This window comes from Oncorhynchus gorbuscha, unplaced genomic scaffold (genome assembly GCF_021184085.1).
Source record: "Oncorhynchus gorbuscha isolate QuinsamMale2020 ecotype Even-year unplaced genomic scaffold, OgorEven_v1.0 Un_scaffold_522, whole genome shotgun sequence".
NCBI lineage: Eukaryota > Metazoa > Chordata > Actinopteri > Salmoniformes > Salmonidae > Oncorhynchus > Oncorhynchus gorbuscha.
Genome location: NW_025745349.1, coordinates 177,501 through 197,500, shown reverse-complemented (window position 1 = coordinate 197,500; position 20,000 = coordinate 177,501). Strand labels below are relative to the sequence as shown.

General features: G+C 47.3%; 1 pseudogene; it reads left to right on the top strand.

The window, feature by feature from the left end:
- The first annotated feature begins 565 nt into the window (after positions 1–565).
- LOC124018450 overlaps positions 566–20,000 on the top strand; it is a 62,960-nt pseudogene continuing 43,525 nt past the window's right edge.

The window sequence follows — 20,000 nt, the reverse complement described above, 5'->3', positions numbered from 1 at the left end:
CCACCACTGGGTTTTTAAACAATACTTGGTGTGTCAACCAAAGTTCCAGAACATGAACCTTTAAACTCTAGTCATCACAAATTCCAGAAAACACTGAAATATAGAATATGACCTGATATCGCTCACTCGCAACATTGACTGATATAATGACGTTTCATATGTTGTATGTATAAACTGCTGTGCCCAATGCATCCCAATAACTCCAAAGGTTGCTGAGTCAGGATAAATTGCTGATGGGATATTCACATATATGACACACTGCTGCCCTCTACTGTTCCTTCTATTACATTACAATGATCTAAGATTCATTTGTGGAACAAGAGACGTCAAATGACTCCTATGTATCTGGAGAAACTAAACATACAAGCAGTGTAAGTGTTCTTCCATTGAATCCACGCCGAGTTACCTGGCTCGGCTGCACCTGTCGCTCGCCTGTGAAAGCATTGTGGATGAGAAACAGGTGCGCAGGACGGGCGTGTTGCTCGACATGACCACCAGGGGTCACTGTGGTGGCGACTCCTACACGGACCAATCAGAACGGGGCTCTGGGTCGTTACCAGGGAAACCAGGAAGTTGAAAAATCGGAACGATTTACAGGAACCAAGTCTACTGTTATTATCCGTTATCTGGTTAAAATAACTTACCATTTAAGATGAAAATAGTATAACTCAATCGGTGGTAGCTTTTGATATTTCATGATTTGGTATTTTTTTTGTTGAATCGTGGTATAGTAACTGTTACAGTAGAGGTTAATACCGCGGTCAGCCTCCAGACATAAAGAAAAAGCTCCTAATCAATCAACTGATCCTGGTTCAGTTAGCTAACGTTACCTTCGCTTGCTTTCAGACGAGCTAGCAAATAGCAATTAGCTCGCTAGCCTAAAACAAATCGTATTGGGGGTGTTGATTTGGAAGCTAGGAAGCTTAACTAGCGAGTTCATAGACTTTTACGCCCTACTGACTTACATTCCCCTCGGAGGAGGAGGGTTGGCTGATTGCCTCTGTGTGGTGTGCAGCTATAGCTAGTTTAAAAAAAAACTATGGCTGGCTGGCATTCATGCTGACTGAAGCAAGACATGGGACCCTGCTGCTGGACTTTAGCAGAATCCCCTGGAGGAAAGACAACGGCGGACCTGCCTTGTTGTGATCCGACTCTTGAGATGATTTGGTTAAGAAGAACAGCCCTCAGCAGCAGCAGTCGACTCAACCCGCACTGAAAAGGTGAGTCACTCAGTCACAACCTGCAATTACTACCAGCTTCCCTTTTATAACGGGATGGTGCTTCTGTTCTTCTGACTACAATTAAGATAATGGTGCTGATATGGAAGGCATGCTAGCTACAGTACAGAGATAATGATGGTGATATGGAAGGCATGCTAGCCATCTAGCTACAGTACAGAGATACTGATGGTGATATGGAAGGCATGCTAGCTACAGTACAGAGATACTGATGGTGATATGCTAGCCATCTAGCTACAGTACAGAGATACTGATGGTGATATGGAAGGCATAGCCATCTAGCTACAGTACAGAGATACTGATGGTGATATGGAAGGCATGCTAGCTATCAGCTACAGTACAGAGATAATGATGGTGATATGGAAGGCATGCTAGCTACAGTACAGAGATACTGATGGTGATATGGAAGGCTAGCCATCTAGCTACAGTACAGAGATACTGATGGTGATATGGAAGGCATGCTAGCTACAGTACAGAGATAATCTAGCATGCTAGCTACAGTACAGAGATAATGATGGTGATATGGAAGGCATGCTAGCTACAGTACAGAGATAATGATGGTGATATGGAAGGCATGCTAGCTACAGTACAGAGATACTGATGGTGATATGGAAGGCATGCTAGCTACAGTACAGAGATACTGATGGTGATATGGAAGGCATGCTAGCTACAGTACAGAGATACTGATGGTGATATGCTAGCCATCTAGCTACAGTACAGAGATACTGATGGTGATATGGAAGGCATGCTAGCTACAGTACAGAGATAATGATGGTGATATGGAAGGCATGCTAGCTACAGTACAGAGATAATGATGGTGATATGGAAGGCATGCTAGCTACAGTACAGAGATAATGATGGTGATATGGAAGGCATGCTAGCCATCTAGCTACAGTACAGAGATAATGATGGTGATATTGAAGGCATGCTAGCCATCTAGCTACAGTACAGAGATAATGATGGTGATATGGAAGGCATGCTAGCTACAGTACAGAGATAATGATGGTGATATGGAAGGCATGCTAGCCATCTAGCTACAGTACAGAGATAATGATGGTGATATGGAAGGCATGCTAGCTACAGTACAGAGATACTGATGGTGATATGCTAGCCATCTAGCTACAGTACAGAGATAATGATGGTGATATGGAAGGCATGCTAGCTACAGTACAGAGATACTGATGGTGATATGCTAGCCATCTAGCTACAGTACAGAGATACTGATGGTGATATGCTAGCCATCTAGCTACAGTACAGAGATACTGATGGTGATATGGAAGGCATGCTAGCTACAGTACAGAGATAATGATGGTGATATGGAAGGCATGCTAGCCATCTAGCTACAGTACAGAGATACTGATGGTGATATGGAAGGCATGCTAGCTACAGTACAGAGATACTGATGGTGATATGCTAGCCATCTAGCTACAGTACAGAGATACTGATGGTGATATGGAAGGCATGCTAGCTACAGTACAGAGATACTGATGGTGATATGCTAGCCATCTAGCTACAGTACAGAGATACTGATGGTGATATGGAAGGCATGCTAGCTACAGTACAGAGATAATGATGGTGATATGGAAGGCATGCTAGCTACAGTACAGAGATAATGATGGTGATATGGAAGGCATGCTAGCTACAGTACAGAGATAATGATGGTGATATGGAAGGCATGCTAGCCATCTAGCTACAGTACAGAGATACTGATGGTGATATGGTAGGCATGCTAGCTACAGTACAGAGATAATGATGGTGATATGGAAGGCATGCTAGCTACAGTACAGAGATAATGATGGTGATATGGAAGGCATGCTAGCCATCTAGCTACAGTACAGAGATAATGATGGTGATATGGAAGGCTTGCTAGCCATCTAGCTACAGTACAGAGATAATGATGGTGATATGGAAGGCTTGCTAGCTACAGTACAGAGATACTGATGGTGATATGGTAGGCATGCTAGCTACAGTACAGAGATAATGATGGTGATATGGAAGGCATGCTAGCTACAGTACAGAGATACTGATGGTGATATGGAAGGCTTGCTAGCTACAGTACAGAGATAATGATGGTGATATGCTAGCCATCTAGCTACAGTACAAAGATAATGATGGTGATATGCTAGCCAGCTAGCTACAGTACAGAGATACTGATGGTGATATGGAAGGCATGCTAGCTACAGTACAGATATAATGATGGTGATATGGAAGGCATGCTAGCCATCTAGCTACAGTACAGAGATAATGATGGTGATATGGAAGGCATGCTAGCCATCTAGCTACAGTACAGAGATAATGATGGTGATATGGAAGGCATGCTAGCCATCTAGCTACAGTACAGAGATAATGATGGTGATATGGAAGGCATGCTAGCCATCTAGCTACAGTACAGAGATAATGATGGTGATTTGCTAGCCATCTAGCTACAGTACAAAGTCATGATGAGCTGACAGGTTTCAGAAACACCCTGCCTGCACACAAACATTTAGTGTTTTAGTGTTATCTGGTAATCATGTAGGTACAGTACAGCCCTCACCTGAATAGGTACTGACCTGTAACCAAAACGACGGTCTTCCTTAATTACCTCCTTCAAAATGGGCATAATTGACATGGGTAAGTTGCTCTGGATAAGAGCGTCTGCTAAATGACTTAAATGTAATGTAAATGTAATGATACTGCAAGTTAATGTCAATAACACTGGGTTAGGGTTAATAACACTGGGTTAGGGTTAATAACACTGGGTTAGGGTTAATAACACTGGGTTAGGGTTAATAACACTGGGTTAGGGTTAATAACACTGGGTTAGGGTTAATAACACTGGGTTAGGGTTAATAACACTGGGTTAGGGTTAATAACACTGGGTTAGGGTTAATAACACTGGGTTAGGGTTAATAACACTGGGTTAGGGTTAATAACACTGGGTTAGGGTTAATAACACTGTAGCTAATAACAATGTTATATGATATGTGAATAATGCAACAATGACCAGAATGCTGATGCTTTGCTCTCCCCCCCCTCTCTCTCTCTGTCTCCCCCTCTCTCTCTCTGTCTCCCCCTCTCTCTCTCTCTCCCCCTCTCTCTTTCTCTCTCTCTGTCTCTGTCTCTCTCTCTCTCTCTCTCTCTCCCTCCCTCCCTCTCTCTCTGTCTGTCTCTCTCCCCCCTCTCTCTCTCTCTCTCTCCCCCCCCCTCTCTCTCTCTCTCTCTCTCTCCCTCCCTCCCTCTCTCTCTGTCTCTCTCTCTCCCTCCCCCTCCCTCTCTCTCTGTCTCTCTCTCTCTCCCTCCCCCTCCCTCTCTCCCTCTCCCCCTCTCTCCCTCTCTCCCCTCTCTCCCTCTCTCTCTCTCTCCCTCCCCCTCCCTCTCTCTGTCTCTCTCCCTCCCTCCCCCCTCTCTCTCTCTCTCTCTCTCTCCCTCCCCCTCCCTCTCTCTCTCTCCCTCCCCCCCCCCCTCTGTCTCTCTCTCTCTCCCTCCCCCTCCCTCTCTCTCTGTCTCTCTCCCCCCCCCTCCTCTCTCTCTCTCTCTCTCTCTCTCTCTCTCTCTCTCTCTCTCTCTCTCTCTCTCTCTCTCTCTCTCTCTCTCTCTCTCTCTCTCTCTCTCCCTCTCTCTCTCTCCCCCTCTCTCTCTCCCCTCTCTCTCTCCTCTCTCTCTCCCTCCCTCCCCCTCTCTCCCTCCCCCTCTCTCTCCCTCCTCTCTCCCTCTCTCCCTCCCTCCCTCTCCCTCCCCTCTCTCTCTCTCTCCCTCCCCCCCTCTCTCCCTCCCTCTCTCCCTCTCTCTCTGTCTCTCTCTCTCCCTCTCTCTCTGTCTCTCTCTCTGTCTCTCTCCCTCCCCCTCTCTCCCTCCCCCTCTCTCCCTGTCTCTCTCCCTCCCTCTCCCTCTCCCTCTCTCTCTGTCTCTCTCCCTCCCCCTATCTCTCTCCCTCTCTCCCTCTCTCTCTCTCTCTCTCCCTCCCTCCCTCCTCCCTCTCCTCTCCTCTCCCCTCCCTCCCCCTCTCTCCCTCCCTCTCTCTGTCTCTCTCCCTCCCCCTCTCTCTCCCTCTCTCTGTCTCTCTCCCTCCCCCTCTCTCCCTCTCTCTCTGTCTCTCTCCCTCCCTCCACTCTCCCTCCCTCTCTCCCTCTCTCTCTGTCTCTCTCCCTCCCTCTCTGTCTCTCTCCCTCCCCCTCTCTCCCTCTCTCCCTCCCCCTCTCTCTCCCCCCCCCTCCCTCTCTCCCTCCCCCTCCCTCTCTCCCTCTCTCTCTGTCTCTCTCCCTCCCTCCTCCCTCCCTCCCTCCCCTCCTGCCTCCCTCCAGAAGGTGCCCCTCCCGTATGGACGTGTGTAAACCCAACCCCAACCGTACGGCCCCAGTGAGTGAGGCTGGGCCCCGGCGGGACCTGCCTCTGTGCTCCAGGACCAACGGGTGGAGCTGGCCTCCACACCCCTTCCAGCTCCTGGCATGGCTCCTCTACCTCTTCTTCGCTGTCACCGGGTTTGGAGTGTTTGTCCCCTTGCTTCCCTCCCATTGGATCCCTGCTGGCTACATCGTATCCTCTCAGTCAATCCATGTATACGATCGATCGCAATCTGAATGTGGGATGGGACTCATTGTAATGGGTTCAAAGGCTTTGCTCAGAGTGCCAGTGTTGTGGTGATGGCCTCAGAAACACATAGAATAACAGCCTCGTGGTCAAATCAATGGTTCAATCAAGTAGGCTTATCTACTGGGTTGGGGTCAGTTCATTTAACTGTTCTCAACTAAAAGGGGTCCGTTCATTTTCAACTGTTCTCAACTAAAAGGGGTCAGTTCATTTTCAACTGTTCAACTAAAAGGGGTCAGTTCATTTTCAACTGTTCTCAACTAAAAGGGGTCCTCAACTCTACAACCAACAACGTATTGGCATCCTCTGTTCCTATTGGGTAGTATGCATCCTCTGTTCCTATTGGGTAGTATGTATCCTCTGTTCCTATTGGGTAGTATGTATCCTCTGTTCCTATTGGGTAGTATGCATCCTCTGTTCCTATTGGGTAGTATGTATCCTCTGTTCCTATTGGGTAGTATGCATCCTCTGTTCCTATTGGGTAGTATGTATCCTCTGTTCCTATTGGGTAGTATGTATCCTCTGTTCCTATTGGGTAGTATGTATCCTCTGTTCCTATTGGGTAGTATGTATCCTCTGTTCCTATTGGGTAGTATGCATCCTCTGTTCCTATTGGGTAGTATGTATCCTCTGTTCCTATTGGGTAGTATGCATCCTCTGTTCCTATTGGGTAGTATGCATCCTCTGTTCCTATTGGGTAGTATGCATCCTCTGTTCCTATTGGGTAGTATGTATCCTCTGTTCCTATTGGGTAGTATGCATCCTCTGTTCCTATTGGGTAGTATGCATCCTCTGTTCCTATTGGGTAGTATGTATCCTCTGTTCCTATTGGGTAGTATGTATCCTCTGTTCCTATTGGGTTGTATTTAAACTGACATGATGGAGTAGACTGAACCTAACCCTACTGTTACTGACAGACTGTACATACAGCATCCTGACATGATGGAGTAGACTGAACCTAACCCTACTGTTACTGACAGACTGTACATACAGCATCCTGACATGATGGAGTAGACTGAACCTAACCCTACTGTTACAGACAGACTGTACATACAGCATCCTGACATGATGGAGTAGACTGAACCTGACATGATGGAGACAGACTGAACATAAGCATCCTGACATGATGACAGACTGAACATAACCCTAGCATCCTGACATGATGGAGTAGACTGAACCTAACATGATGGAGTAGACTGAACCTAACCCTACTGTTACAGACAGACTGTACATACAGCATCCTGACATGATGGAGTAGACTGAACCTAACCCTACTGTTACTGACAGACTGTACATACAGCATCCTGACATGATGGAGTAGACTGAACCTAACATGATGGAGTAGACTGAACCTAACATGATGGAGTAGACTGAACCTAACCCTACTGTTACTGACAGACTGTACATACAGCATCCTGACATGATGGAGTAGACTGAACCTAACCCTAATGTTACTGACAGACTGTACATACAGCATCCTGACATGATGGAGTAGACTGAACCTAACCCTACTGTTACTGACAGACTGTACATACAGCATCCTGACATGATGGAGTAGACTGAACCTAACCCTACTGTTACTGACAGACTGTACATACAGCATCCTGACATGATGGAGTAGACTGAACCTAACCCTACTGTTACAGACAGACTGTACATACAGCATCCTGACATGGTGGAGTAGACTGAACCTAACCCTACTGTTACTGACAGACTGTACATACAGCATCCTGACATGATGGAGTAGACTGAACCTAACATGATGGAGTAGACTGAACCTAACATGATGGAGTAGACTGAACCTAACCCTACTGTTACTGACAGACTGTACATACAGCATCCTGACATGATGGAGTAGACTGAACCTAACCCTAATGTTACTGACAGACTGTACATACAGCATCCTGACATGATGGAGTAGACTGAACCTAACCCTACTGTTACTGACAGACTGTACATACAGCATCCTGACATGATGGAGTAGACTGAACCTAACCCTACTGTTACTGACAGACTGTACATACAGCATCCGGACATGATGGAGTAGACTGAACCTAACCCTACTGTTACAGACAGACTGTACATACAGCATCCTGACAAGGTGGAGTAGACTGAACCTAACCCTACTGTTACTGACAGACTGTACATACAGCATCCTGACATGATGGAGTAGACTGAACCTAACCCTACTGTTACAGACAGACTGTACATACAGCATCCTGACATGATGGAGTAGACTGAACCTAACCCTACTGTTACTGACAGACTGTACATACAGCATCCTGACATGATGGAGTAGACTGAACCTAACCCTACTGTTACTGACAGACTGTACATACAGCATCCTGACATGATGGAGTAGACTGAACCTAACCCTACTGTTACTGACAGACTGTACATACAGCATCCTGACATGATGGAGTAGACTGAACCTAACCCTACTGTTACAGACAGACTGTACATACAGCATCCTGACATGATGGAGTAGACTGAACCTAACCCTACTGTTACTGACAGACTGTACATACAGCATCCTGACATGATGGAGTAGACTGAACCTAACCCTACTGTTACTGACAGACTGTACATACAGCATCCTGACATGATGGAGTAGACTGAACCTAACCCTACTGTTACTGACAGACTGTACATACAGCATCCTGACATGATGGAGTAGACTGAACCTAACCCTACTGTTACTGACAGACTGTACATACAGCATCCTGACATGATGGAGTAGACTGAACCTAACCCTACTGTTACTGACAGACTGTGACATACAGCATCCTGACATGATGGAGTAGACTGAACCTAACCCTACTGTTACTGACAGACTGTACATACAGCATCCTGACATGATGGAGTAGACTGAACCTAACCCTACTGTTACTGACAGACTGTACATACAGCATCCTGACATGATGGAGTAGACTGAACCTAACCCTACTGTTACTGACAGACTGTACATACAGCATCCTGACATGATGGAGTAGACTGAACCTAACCCTACTGTTACTGACAGACTGTACATACAGCATCCTGACATGATGGAGTAGACTGAACCTAACCCTACTGTTACTGACAGACTGTACATACAGCATCCTGACATGATGGAGTAGACTGAACCTAACCCTACTGTTACTGACAGACTGTACATACAGCATCCTGACATGATGGAGTAGACTGAACCTAACCCTACTGTTACTGACGGACTGTACATACAGCATCCTGACATGATGGAGTAGACTCATCCTGACATGATGGAGTAGACTGAACGTAACCCTACTGTTACTGACAGACTGTACATACAGCATCCTGACATGATGGAGTAGACTGAACCTAACATGATGGAGACTGTACATACAGCATCCTGACATGATGGAGTAGACTGAACCCCCTACTGTTACAGACAGACTGTACATACAGCATCCTGACATGATGGAGTAGACTGAACCTAACCCTACTGTTACTGACAGACTGTACATACAGCATCCTGACATGATGGAGTAGACTGAACCTAACATGATGGAGTAGACTGAACCTAACATGATGGAGTAGACTGAACCTAACCCTACTGTTACTGACAGACTGTACATACAGCATCCTGACATGATGGAGTAGACTGAACCTAACCCTAATGTTACTGACAGACTGTACATACAGCATCCTGACATGATGGAGTAGACTGACATGATGGAGTAGACTGAACCTAACCCTACTGTTACTGACAGACTGTACATACAGCATCCTGACATGATGGAGTAGACTGAACCTAACCCTACTGTTACTGACAGACTGTACATACAGCATCCTGACATGATGGAGTAGACTGAACCTAACCCTACTGTTACAGACAGACTGTACATACAGCATCCTGACATGGTGGAGTAGACTGAACCTAACCCTACTGTTACTGACAGACTGTACATACAGCATCCTGACATGATGGAGTAGACTGAACCTAACATGATGGAGTAGACTGAACCTAACATGATGGAGTAGACTGAACCTAACCCTACTGTTACTGACAGACTGTACATACAGCATCCTGACATGATGGAGTAGACTGAACCTAACCCTAATGTTACTGACAGACTGTACATACAGCATCCTGACATGATGGAGTAGACTGAACCTAACCCTACTGTTACTGACAGACTGTACATACAGCATCCTGACATGATGGAGTAGACTGAACCTAACCCTACTGTTACTGACAGACTGTACATACAGCATCCGGACATGATGGAGTAGACTGAACCTAACCCTACTGTTACAGACAGACTGTACATACAGCATCCTGACAAGGTGGAGTAGACTGAACCTAACCCTACTGTTACTGACAGACTGTACATACAGCATCCTGACATGATGGAGTAGACTGAACCTAACCCTACTGTTACAGACAGACTGTACATACAGCATCCTGACATGATGGAGTAGACTGAACCTAACCCTACTGTTACTGACAGACTGTACATACAGCATCCTGACATGATGGAGTAGACTGAACCTAACCCTACTGTTACTGACAGACTGTACATACAGCATCCTGACATGATGGAGTAGACTGAACCTAACCCTACTGTTACTGACAGACTGTACATACAGCATCCTGACATGATGGAGTAGACTGAACCTAACCCTACTGTTACTGACAGACTGTACATACAGCATCCTGACATGATGGAGTAGACTGAACCTAACCCTACTGTTACAGACAGACTGTACATACAGCATCCTGACATGATGGAGTAGACTGAACCTAACCCTACTGTTACTGACAGACTGTACATACAGCATCCTGACATGATGGAGTAGACTGAACCTAACATGATGGAGTAGACTGAACCTAACCCTACTGTTACTGACAGACTGTACATACAGCATCCTGACATGATGGAGTAGACTGAACCTAACCCTACTGTTACTGACAGACTGTACATACAGCATCCTGACATGATGGAGTAGACTGAACCTAACCCTACTGTTACTGACAGACTGTACATACAGCATCCTGACATGATGGAGTAGACTGAACCTAACCCTACTGTTACTGACAGACTGTACATACAGCATCCTGACATGATGGAGTAGACTGAACCTAACCCTACTGTTACAGACAGACTGTACATACAGCATCCTGACATGATGGAGTAGACTGAACCTAACCCTACTGTTACAGACAGACTGTACATACAGCATCCTGACATGATGGAGTAGACTGAACCTAACCCTACTGTTACTGACAGACTGTACATACAGCATCCTGACATGATGGAGTAGACTGAACCTAACCCTACTGTTACAGACAGACTGTACATACAGCATCCTGACATGATGGAGTAGACTGAACCTAACCCTAACCTGTTACTGACAGACTGTACATACAGCATCCTGACATGATGGAGTAGACTGAACCTAACCCTACTGTTACTGACAGACTGTACATACAGCATCCTGACATGATGGAGTAGACTGAACCTAACCCTACTGTTACTGACAGACTGTACATACAGCATCCTGACATGATGGAGTAGACTGAACCTAACCCTACTGTTACAGACAGACTGTACATACAGCATCCTGACATGATGGAGTAGACTGAACCTAACCCTACTGTTACTGACAGACTGTACATACAGCATCCTGACATGATGGAGTAGACTGAACCTAACCCTACTGTTACAGACAGACTGTACATACAGCATCCTGACATGATGGAGTAGACTGAACCTAACCCTACTGTTACTGACAGACTGTACATACAGCATCCTGACATGATGGAGTAGACTGAACCTAACCCTACTGTTACTGACAGACTGTACATACAGCATCCTGACATGATGGAGTAGACTGAACCTAACCCTACTGTTACTGACAGACTGTACATACAGCATCCTGACATGATGGAGTAGACTGAACCTAACCCTACTGTTACTGACAGACTGTACATACAGCATCCTGACATGATGGAGTAGACTGAACCTAACCCTACTGTTACAGACAGACTGTACATACAGCATCCTGACATGATGGAGTAGACTGAACCTAACCCTACTGTTACTGACAGACTGTACATACAGCATCCTGACATGATGGAGTAGACTGAACCTAACATGATGGAGTAGACTGAACCTAACCCTACTGTTACTGACAGACTGTACATACAGCATCCTGACATGATGGAGTAGACTGAACCTAACCCTACTGTTACTGACAGACTGTACATACAGCATCCTGACATGATGGAGTAGACTGAACCTAACCCTACTGTTACTGACAGACTGTACATACAGCATCCTGACATGATGGAGTAGACTGAACCTAACCCTACTGTTACTGACAGACTGTACATACAGCATCCTGACATGATGGAGTAGACTGAACCTAACCCTACTGTTACTGACAGACTGTACATACAGCATCCTGACATGATGGAGTAGACTGAACCTAACCCTACTGTTACTGACAGACTGTACATACAGCATCCTGACATGATGGAGTAGACTGAACCTAACCCTACTGTTACTGACAGACTGTACATACAGCATCCTGACATGATGGAGTAGACTGAACCTAACCCTACTGTTACAGACAGACTGTACATACAGCATCCTGACATGATGGAGTAGACTGAACCTAACCCTACTGTTACAGACAGACTGTACATACAGCATCCTGACATGATGGAGTAGACTGAACCTAACCCTACTGTTACTGACAGACTGTACATACAGCATCCTGACATGATGGAGTAGACTGAACCTAACCCTACTGTTACTGACAGACTGTACATACAGCATCCTGACATGATGGAGTAGACTGAACCTAACCCTACTGTTACTGACAGACTGTACATACAGCATCCTGACATGATGGAGTAGACTGAACCTAACATGATGGAGTAGACTGAACCTAACCCTACTGTTACTGACAGACTGTACATACAGCATCCTGACATGATGGAGTAGACTGAACCTAACCCTACTGTTACTGACAGACTGTACATACAGCATCCTGACATGATGGAGTAGACTGAACCTAACCCTACTGTTACAGACAGACTGTACATACAGCATCCTGACATGATGGAGTAGACTGAACCTAACCCTACTGTTACAGACAGACTGTACATACAGCATCCTGACATGATGGAGTAGACTGAACCTAACCCTACTGTTACTGACAGACTGTACATACAGCATCCTGACATGATGGAGTAGACTGAACCTAACCCTACTGTTACAGACAGACTGTACATACAGCATCCTGACATGATGGAGTAGACTGAACCTAACCCTACTGTTACTGACAGACTGTACATACAGCATCCTGACATGATGGAGTAGACTGAACCTAACCCTACTGTTACAGACAGACTGTACATACAGCATCCTGACATGATGGAGTAGACTGAACCTAACCCTACTGTTACTGACAGACTGTACATACAGCATCCTGACATGATGGAGTAGACTGAACCTAACATGATGGAGTAGACTGAACCTAACCCTACTGTTACTGACAGACTGTACATACAGCATCCTGACATGATGGAGTAGACTGAACCTAACCCTACTGTTACTGACAGACTGTACATACAGCATCCTGACATGATGGAGTAGACTGAACCTAACCCTACTGTTACTGACAGACTGTACATACAGCATCCTGACATGATGGAGTAGACTGAACCTAACCCTACTGTTACTGACAGACTGTACATACAGCATCCTGACATGATGGAGTAGACTGAACCTAACCCTACTGTTACTGACAGACTGTACATACAGCATCCTGACATGATGGAGTAGACTGAACCTAACCCTACTGTTACAGACAGACTGTACATACAGCATCCTGACATGATGGAGTAGACTGAACCTAACCCTACTGTTACTGACAGACTGTACATACAGCATCCTGACATGATGGAGTAGACTGAACCTAACATGATGGAGTAGACTGAACCTAACATGATGGAGTAGACTGAACCTAACATGATGGAGTAGACTGAACCTAACCCTACTGTTACTGACAGACTGTACATACAGCATCCTGACATGATGGAGTAGACTGAACCTAACCCTACTGTTACTGACAGACTGTACATGCAGCATCCTGACATGATGGAGTAGACTGAACCTAACCCTACTGTTACAGACAGACTGTACATACAGCATCCTGACATGATGGAGTAGACTGAACCTAACCCTACTGTTACTGACAGACTGTACATACAGCATCCTGACATGATGGAGTAGACTGAACCTAACCCTACTGTTACAGACAGACTGTACATACAGCATCCTGACATGATGGAGTAGACTGAACCTAACCCTACTGTTACTGACAGACTGTACATACAGCATCCTGACATGATGGAGTAGACTGAACCTAACCCTACTGTTACTGACAGACTGTACATACAGCATCCTGACATGATGGAGTAGACTGAACCTAACCCTACTGTTACTGACAGACTGTACATACAGCATCCTGACATGATGGAGTAGACTGAACCTAACCCTACTGTTACTGACAGACTGTACATACAGCATCCTGACATGATGGAGTAGACTGAACCTAACCCTACTGTTACAGACAGACTGTACATACAGCATCCTGACATGATGGAGTAGACTGAACCTAACCCTACTGTTACTGACAGACTGTACATACAGCATCCTGACATGATGGAGTAGACTGAACCTAACATGATGGAGTAGACTGAACCTAACATGATGGAGTAGACTGAACCTAACCCTACTGTTACTGACAGACTGTACATACAGCATCCTGACATGATGGAGTAGACTGAACCTAACCCTACTGTTACTGACAGACTGTACATACAGCATCCTGACATGATGGAGTAGACTGAACCTAACCCTACTGTTACTGACGGACTGTACATACAGCATCCTGACATGATGGAGTAGACTGAACCTAACCCTACTGTTACTGACAGACTGTACATACAGCATCCTGACATGATGGAGTAGACTGAACCTAACATGATGGAGTAGACTGAACCTAACATGATGGAGTAGACTGAACCTAACCCTACTGTTACTGACAGACTGTACATACAGCATCCTGACATGATGGAGTAGACTGAACCTAACCCTACTGTTACTGACAGACTGTACATACAGCATCCTGACATGATGGAGTAGACTGAACCTAACCCTACTGTTACTGACGGACTGTACATACAGCATCCTGACATGATGGAGTAGACTGAACCTAACCCTACTGTTACTGACAGACTGTACATACAGCATCCTGACATGATGGAGTAGACTGAACCTAACGCTACTGTTACAACCACAGCATACAGGACAAGGTCCTTAACTGCCTCCCGTCTCCAGTGCACGGGCAGCATGTTTTGTGCCTGTCACCTGTTCGTCCACCTGATGGCGGTTTCCATCGACCCCGCGGACTACAACGTCAGGGCCAAGAGCTACTGTCCCCGTGCCCGTGTTCGAGAAATATCACTAAACACGCCCACGTCATCGAGAACTGCCACTGCTACATCTGTGAAGTAGACGTGTGAGTACTGTCTTTGTAATGCCTCTCACAGAGAAATATCACCTCTGTGAAGTAGACGTGTGAGTACTGTCTTTGTAATGCCTCTCACAGAGAAATATCACCTCTGTGAAGTAGACGTGTGAGTACTGTCTTTGTAATGCCTCTCACAGAGAAATATCACCTCTGTGAAGTAGACGTGTGAGTACTGTCTTTGTAATGCCTCTCACAGAGAAATATCACCTCTGTGAAGTAGACGTGTGAGTACTGTCTTTGTAATGCCTCTCACAGAGAAATATCACCTCTGTGAAGTAGACGTGTGAGTACTGTCTTTGTAATGCCTCTCACAGAGAAATATCACCATCAGGGCATCTCTCTGTTTCTCTCTCTCTCTCATTTACATTTACATTTAAGTCATTTCTGACTCTCTGTTCTCTGTTTCTCTGTTTCTCTCTCTCTCTCTCTCTCTCTCTCTGTCTCTCTCTCTCTCTCTCTCTCTCTCTCTCTGTTTCTCTCTCTGTCTCTCTCTCTGGAGCTACATAACATAGTGACCTGCTGTGTAGCATGTCAGAGTAGAGAGGCACTTAAAGACTGATCTGAGGTCAGTAGTTAGACCAGTCAGTAGAGTAGTCTGGCTGTACATTAATTGGGTCATAAGAGTGGGGGCCGGGGTACTGTAGTGCTGGGGCTGGGGCTGGGAGACCCCCGGGCTGGGAGCTGACTGAGGAGGGTTGTTGCTGGGCAGAAGGGAGGGCTAACAGATAGTCAGGGGGGGGTCAGCAGATTAACAGAGGAAGGTTGATGAAGGGGAAGGAGGAGACTAGGGGGTTGCCGTGGAAACCAATGCAATAACAGGACTAGGCCTACTGAGCATTCTGAAACTATTCAGCCTGCTTTGACTTTTTACACATTTTATTACGTTACAGGTTTATTCCAACATGGATTCAATTGTGTTTTTTTCTCTCATCAATCCAGAATGAAAAAGCAAAAAACGGTTTTTAGAAGAAAGAAAAAAATAATAACGGAAATATCACATTTACATAAGTATTCAGACCCTTTACTCAGTACTTTGTTGAAGCACCTTTGGCAGCGATTACAGCCTCCAGTCTTCTTGGGTATGACGCTACAAGCTGGGCACACCTGTATTTGGGGAGTTTCTCCCATTCTTCTCTCCAGATCCTCTCAAGCTCTGTCAGGTTGGATGGGGGAGCGTCGCTGTACAGCTATTTACAGGTCTCTCCAGAGATGTTCGATTGGGTTCAAGTCCGGGCTCTGGCTGGGCCGCTCATGGACATTCAGAGATGTGTCCCGAAGCCACACCCGCGTTGTCTTGGCTGTGTGCTTAGGCTCGTTGTCCTTCTGGAAGGTTCTCCCATCTCCACAGAGGAATTCTGGAGCTCTGTTTGAGTGACCATCAGGTCACCTACCTGACCAAGGCCTTTCTTCCCAAAGGGCCAGCTCTAGGAAGAGTCTTGGTGTTTCCAAACGTCTTTCATTTAAGAATGATGGAGGCCACTGTGTCCTTGAAGACCTTCAATGCTGCAGAAATGTTTTGGTACCCTTCCCCAGATCTGTGCCTCGACACAATCCTGTCTCGGAGCTCTACGGAAAATTCCTTCAACCTCGTGGCTTCATTTTTGCTCAGACATGCACTGTAAATTATGGGGCCTTATATAGACAGGTGTTTACCTTTCCAATCAATTTTAGAATAAGGCTTTAACGTAACAAACTGTAAAAAAAAAAAAAAAAAAAAAAAAAAAAAATCAAGGGGTCTGAATGCTTTTCAATGGCACTGTTATATACTAGCAGATTAGGGGAGACGACTGGACAGGGCTAGACGGGACTGTGTGGGTGGCTGAGAGGAAGACAGGACTGGATAGGACTAGACAGGACTGTGTGGGTGGCTGAGAGGAAGACAGGACTGGACAGGGCTAGACGGGACTGTGTGGGTGGCTGAGAGGAAGACAGGACTGGACAGGGCTAGACGGGACTGTGTGGGTGGCTGAGAGGAAGACAGGACTGGACAGGGCTAGACAGGACTGTGTGGGTGGCTGAGAGGAAGACAGGGCTAGACGGGACTGTGTGGGTGGCTGAGAGGAAGACAGGACTGGACAGGGCTAGACGGGACTGTGTGGGTGGCTGAGAGGAAGACAGGACTGGACAGGACTAGACAGGACTGTGTGGGTGGCTGAGAGGAAGACAGGACTGGACAGGACTGTGTGGGTGGCTGAGAGGAAGACAGGACTGGACAGGGCTAGACAGGACTGTGTGGGTGGCTGAGAGGAAGACAGGACTGGACAGGACTAGACAGGACTGTGTGGGTGGCTGAGAGGAAGACAGGACTGGACAGGACTGTGTGGGTGGCTGAGAGGAAGACAGGACTGGACAGGGCTAGACGGGACTGTGTGGGTGGCTGAGAGGAAGACAGGACTGGACAGGGCTAGACGGGACTGTGTGGGTGGCTGAGAGGAAGACAGGACTGGATAGGACTAGACAGGACTGTGTGGGTGGCTGAGAGGAAGACAGGACTAGACAGGACTGTGTGGGTGGCTGAGAAGAAGACGGGACTGGACAGGACTAGACAGGACTGTGTGGGTGGCTGAGAGGAAGACAGGACTGGACAGGGCTAGACGGGACTGTGTGGGTGGCTGAGAGGAAGACAGGACTGGACAGGGCTAGACGGGACTGTGTGGGTGGCTGAGAGGAAGACAGGACTGGACAGGGCTAGACGGGACTGTGTGGGTGGCTGAGAGGAAGACAGGACTGGACAGGGCTAGACGGGACTGTGTGGGTGGCTGAGAGGAAGACAGGACTGGATAGGACTAGACAGGACTGTGTGGGTGGCTGAGAGGAAGACAGGACTAGACAGGACTGTGTGGGTGGCTGAGAAGAAGACGGGACTGGACAGGACTAGACAGGACTGTGTGGGTGGCTGAGAGGAAGACAGGACTGGACAGGACTAGACAGGACTGTGTGGGTGGCTGAGAGGAAGACAGGACTAGACAGGACTAGACAGGACTGTGTGGGTGGCTGAGAGGAAGACAGGACTAGACAGGGCTGTGTGGGTGGCTGAGAGGAAGACAGGACTAGACAGGACTGTGTGGGTAGCTGAGAGGAATACAGGACTGGACAGGACTAGACAGGACTGTGTGGGTGGCTGAGAGGAAGACAGGACTGGACAGGACTAGACAGGACTGTGTGGGTGGCTGAGAGGAAGACAGGACTAGACAGGGCTGTGTGGGTGGCTGAGAGGAAGACAGGACTAGACAGGACTGTGTGGGTGGCTGAGAGGAAGACAGGACTAGACAGAACTGTGTGGGTGGCTGAGAGGAAGACAGGACTAGAAAGGATTGTGTGGGTGGCTGAGAGGAAGACAGGACTAGAAAGGACTGTGTGGGTGGCTGAGAGGAAGACAGGACTAGACAGGACTGTGTGGGTGGCTGAGAGGAAGACAGGACTGGACAGGACTAGACAGGACTGTGTGGGTGGCTGAGAGGAAGACAGGACTGGACAGGACTAGACAGGACTGTGTGGGTGGCTGAGAGGAAGACAGGACTAGACAGGACTGTGTGGGTGGCTGAGAGGAAGACAGGACTGGACAGGACTAGACAGGACTGTGTGGGTGGCTGAGAGGAAGACAGGACTAGACAGGACTGTGTGGGTGGCTGAGAGGAAGACAGGACTAGACAGGACTGTGTGGGTGGCTGAGAGGATGACAGGACTAGACAGGACTGTGTGGGTGGCTGAGAGGAAGACAGGACTGGACAGGACTAGACAGGACTGTGTGGGTGGCTGAGAGGAAGACAGGACTAGACAGGACTGTGTGGGTGGCTGAGAGGAAGACAGGACTGGACAGGGCTAGACGGGACTGTGTGGGTGGCTGAGAGGAAGACAGGACTGGACAGGACTAGACAGGGCTGTGTGGGTGGCTGAGAGGAAGACATGACTGGACAGGACTGTGTGGGTGGCTGAGAGGAAGACAGGACTAGACAGGACTGTGTGGGTGGCTGAGAGGAAGACAGGACTGGACAGGACTGTGTGGGTGGCTGAGAGGAAGACCGGACTAGACAGGACTGTGTGGGTGGCTGAGAGGAAGACAGGACTGGACAGGACTAGACAGGACTGTGTGGGTGGCTGAGAGGAAGACCGGACTAGACAGGACTGTGTGGGTGGCTGAGAGGAAGACAGGACTGGACAGGACTAGACAGGACTGTGTGGGTGGCTGAGAGGAAGACAGGACTAGACAGGACTGTGTGGGTGGCTGAGAGGAAGACAGGACTAGACAGGACTGTGTGGGTGGCCGAGATGAAGACAGGACTGGAGGGTGGGGAGGATTGATGGCAGCAGAGTAGAAGAGGGGACATGTCTGGGGATGAGAGAGAGTCAGAGCCTCTCCCCCAGCAGCCCCTCTCCTGTCTCGCACACATCTATATTTGATTATATCTCAAGGCAGGTCAGTAGGGACTGAGGAGGAGTCATCTGGGCACCAGAACACATCTATAACTCAGGCTGGTCAGTAGGGACTGAGGAGGAGTCATCTGGACACCAGAACAAATCTATATTTGATTATATCTCAGGCTGGTCAGTAGGGACTGAGGAGGAGTCCTCTGGGCACCAGAACACATCTATAACTCAGGCTGGTCAGTAGGGACTGAGGAG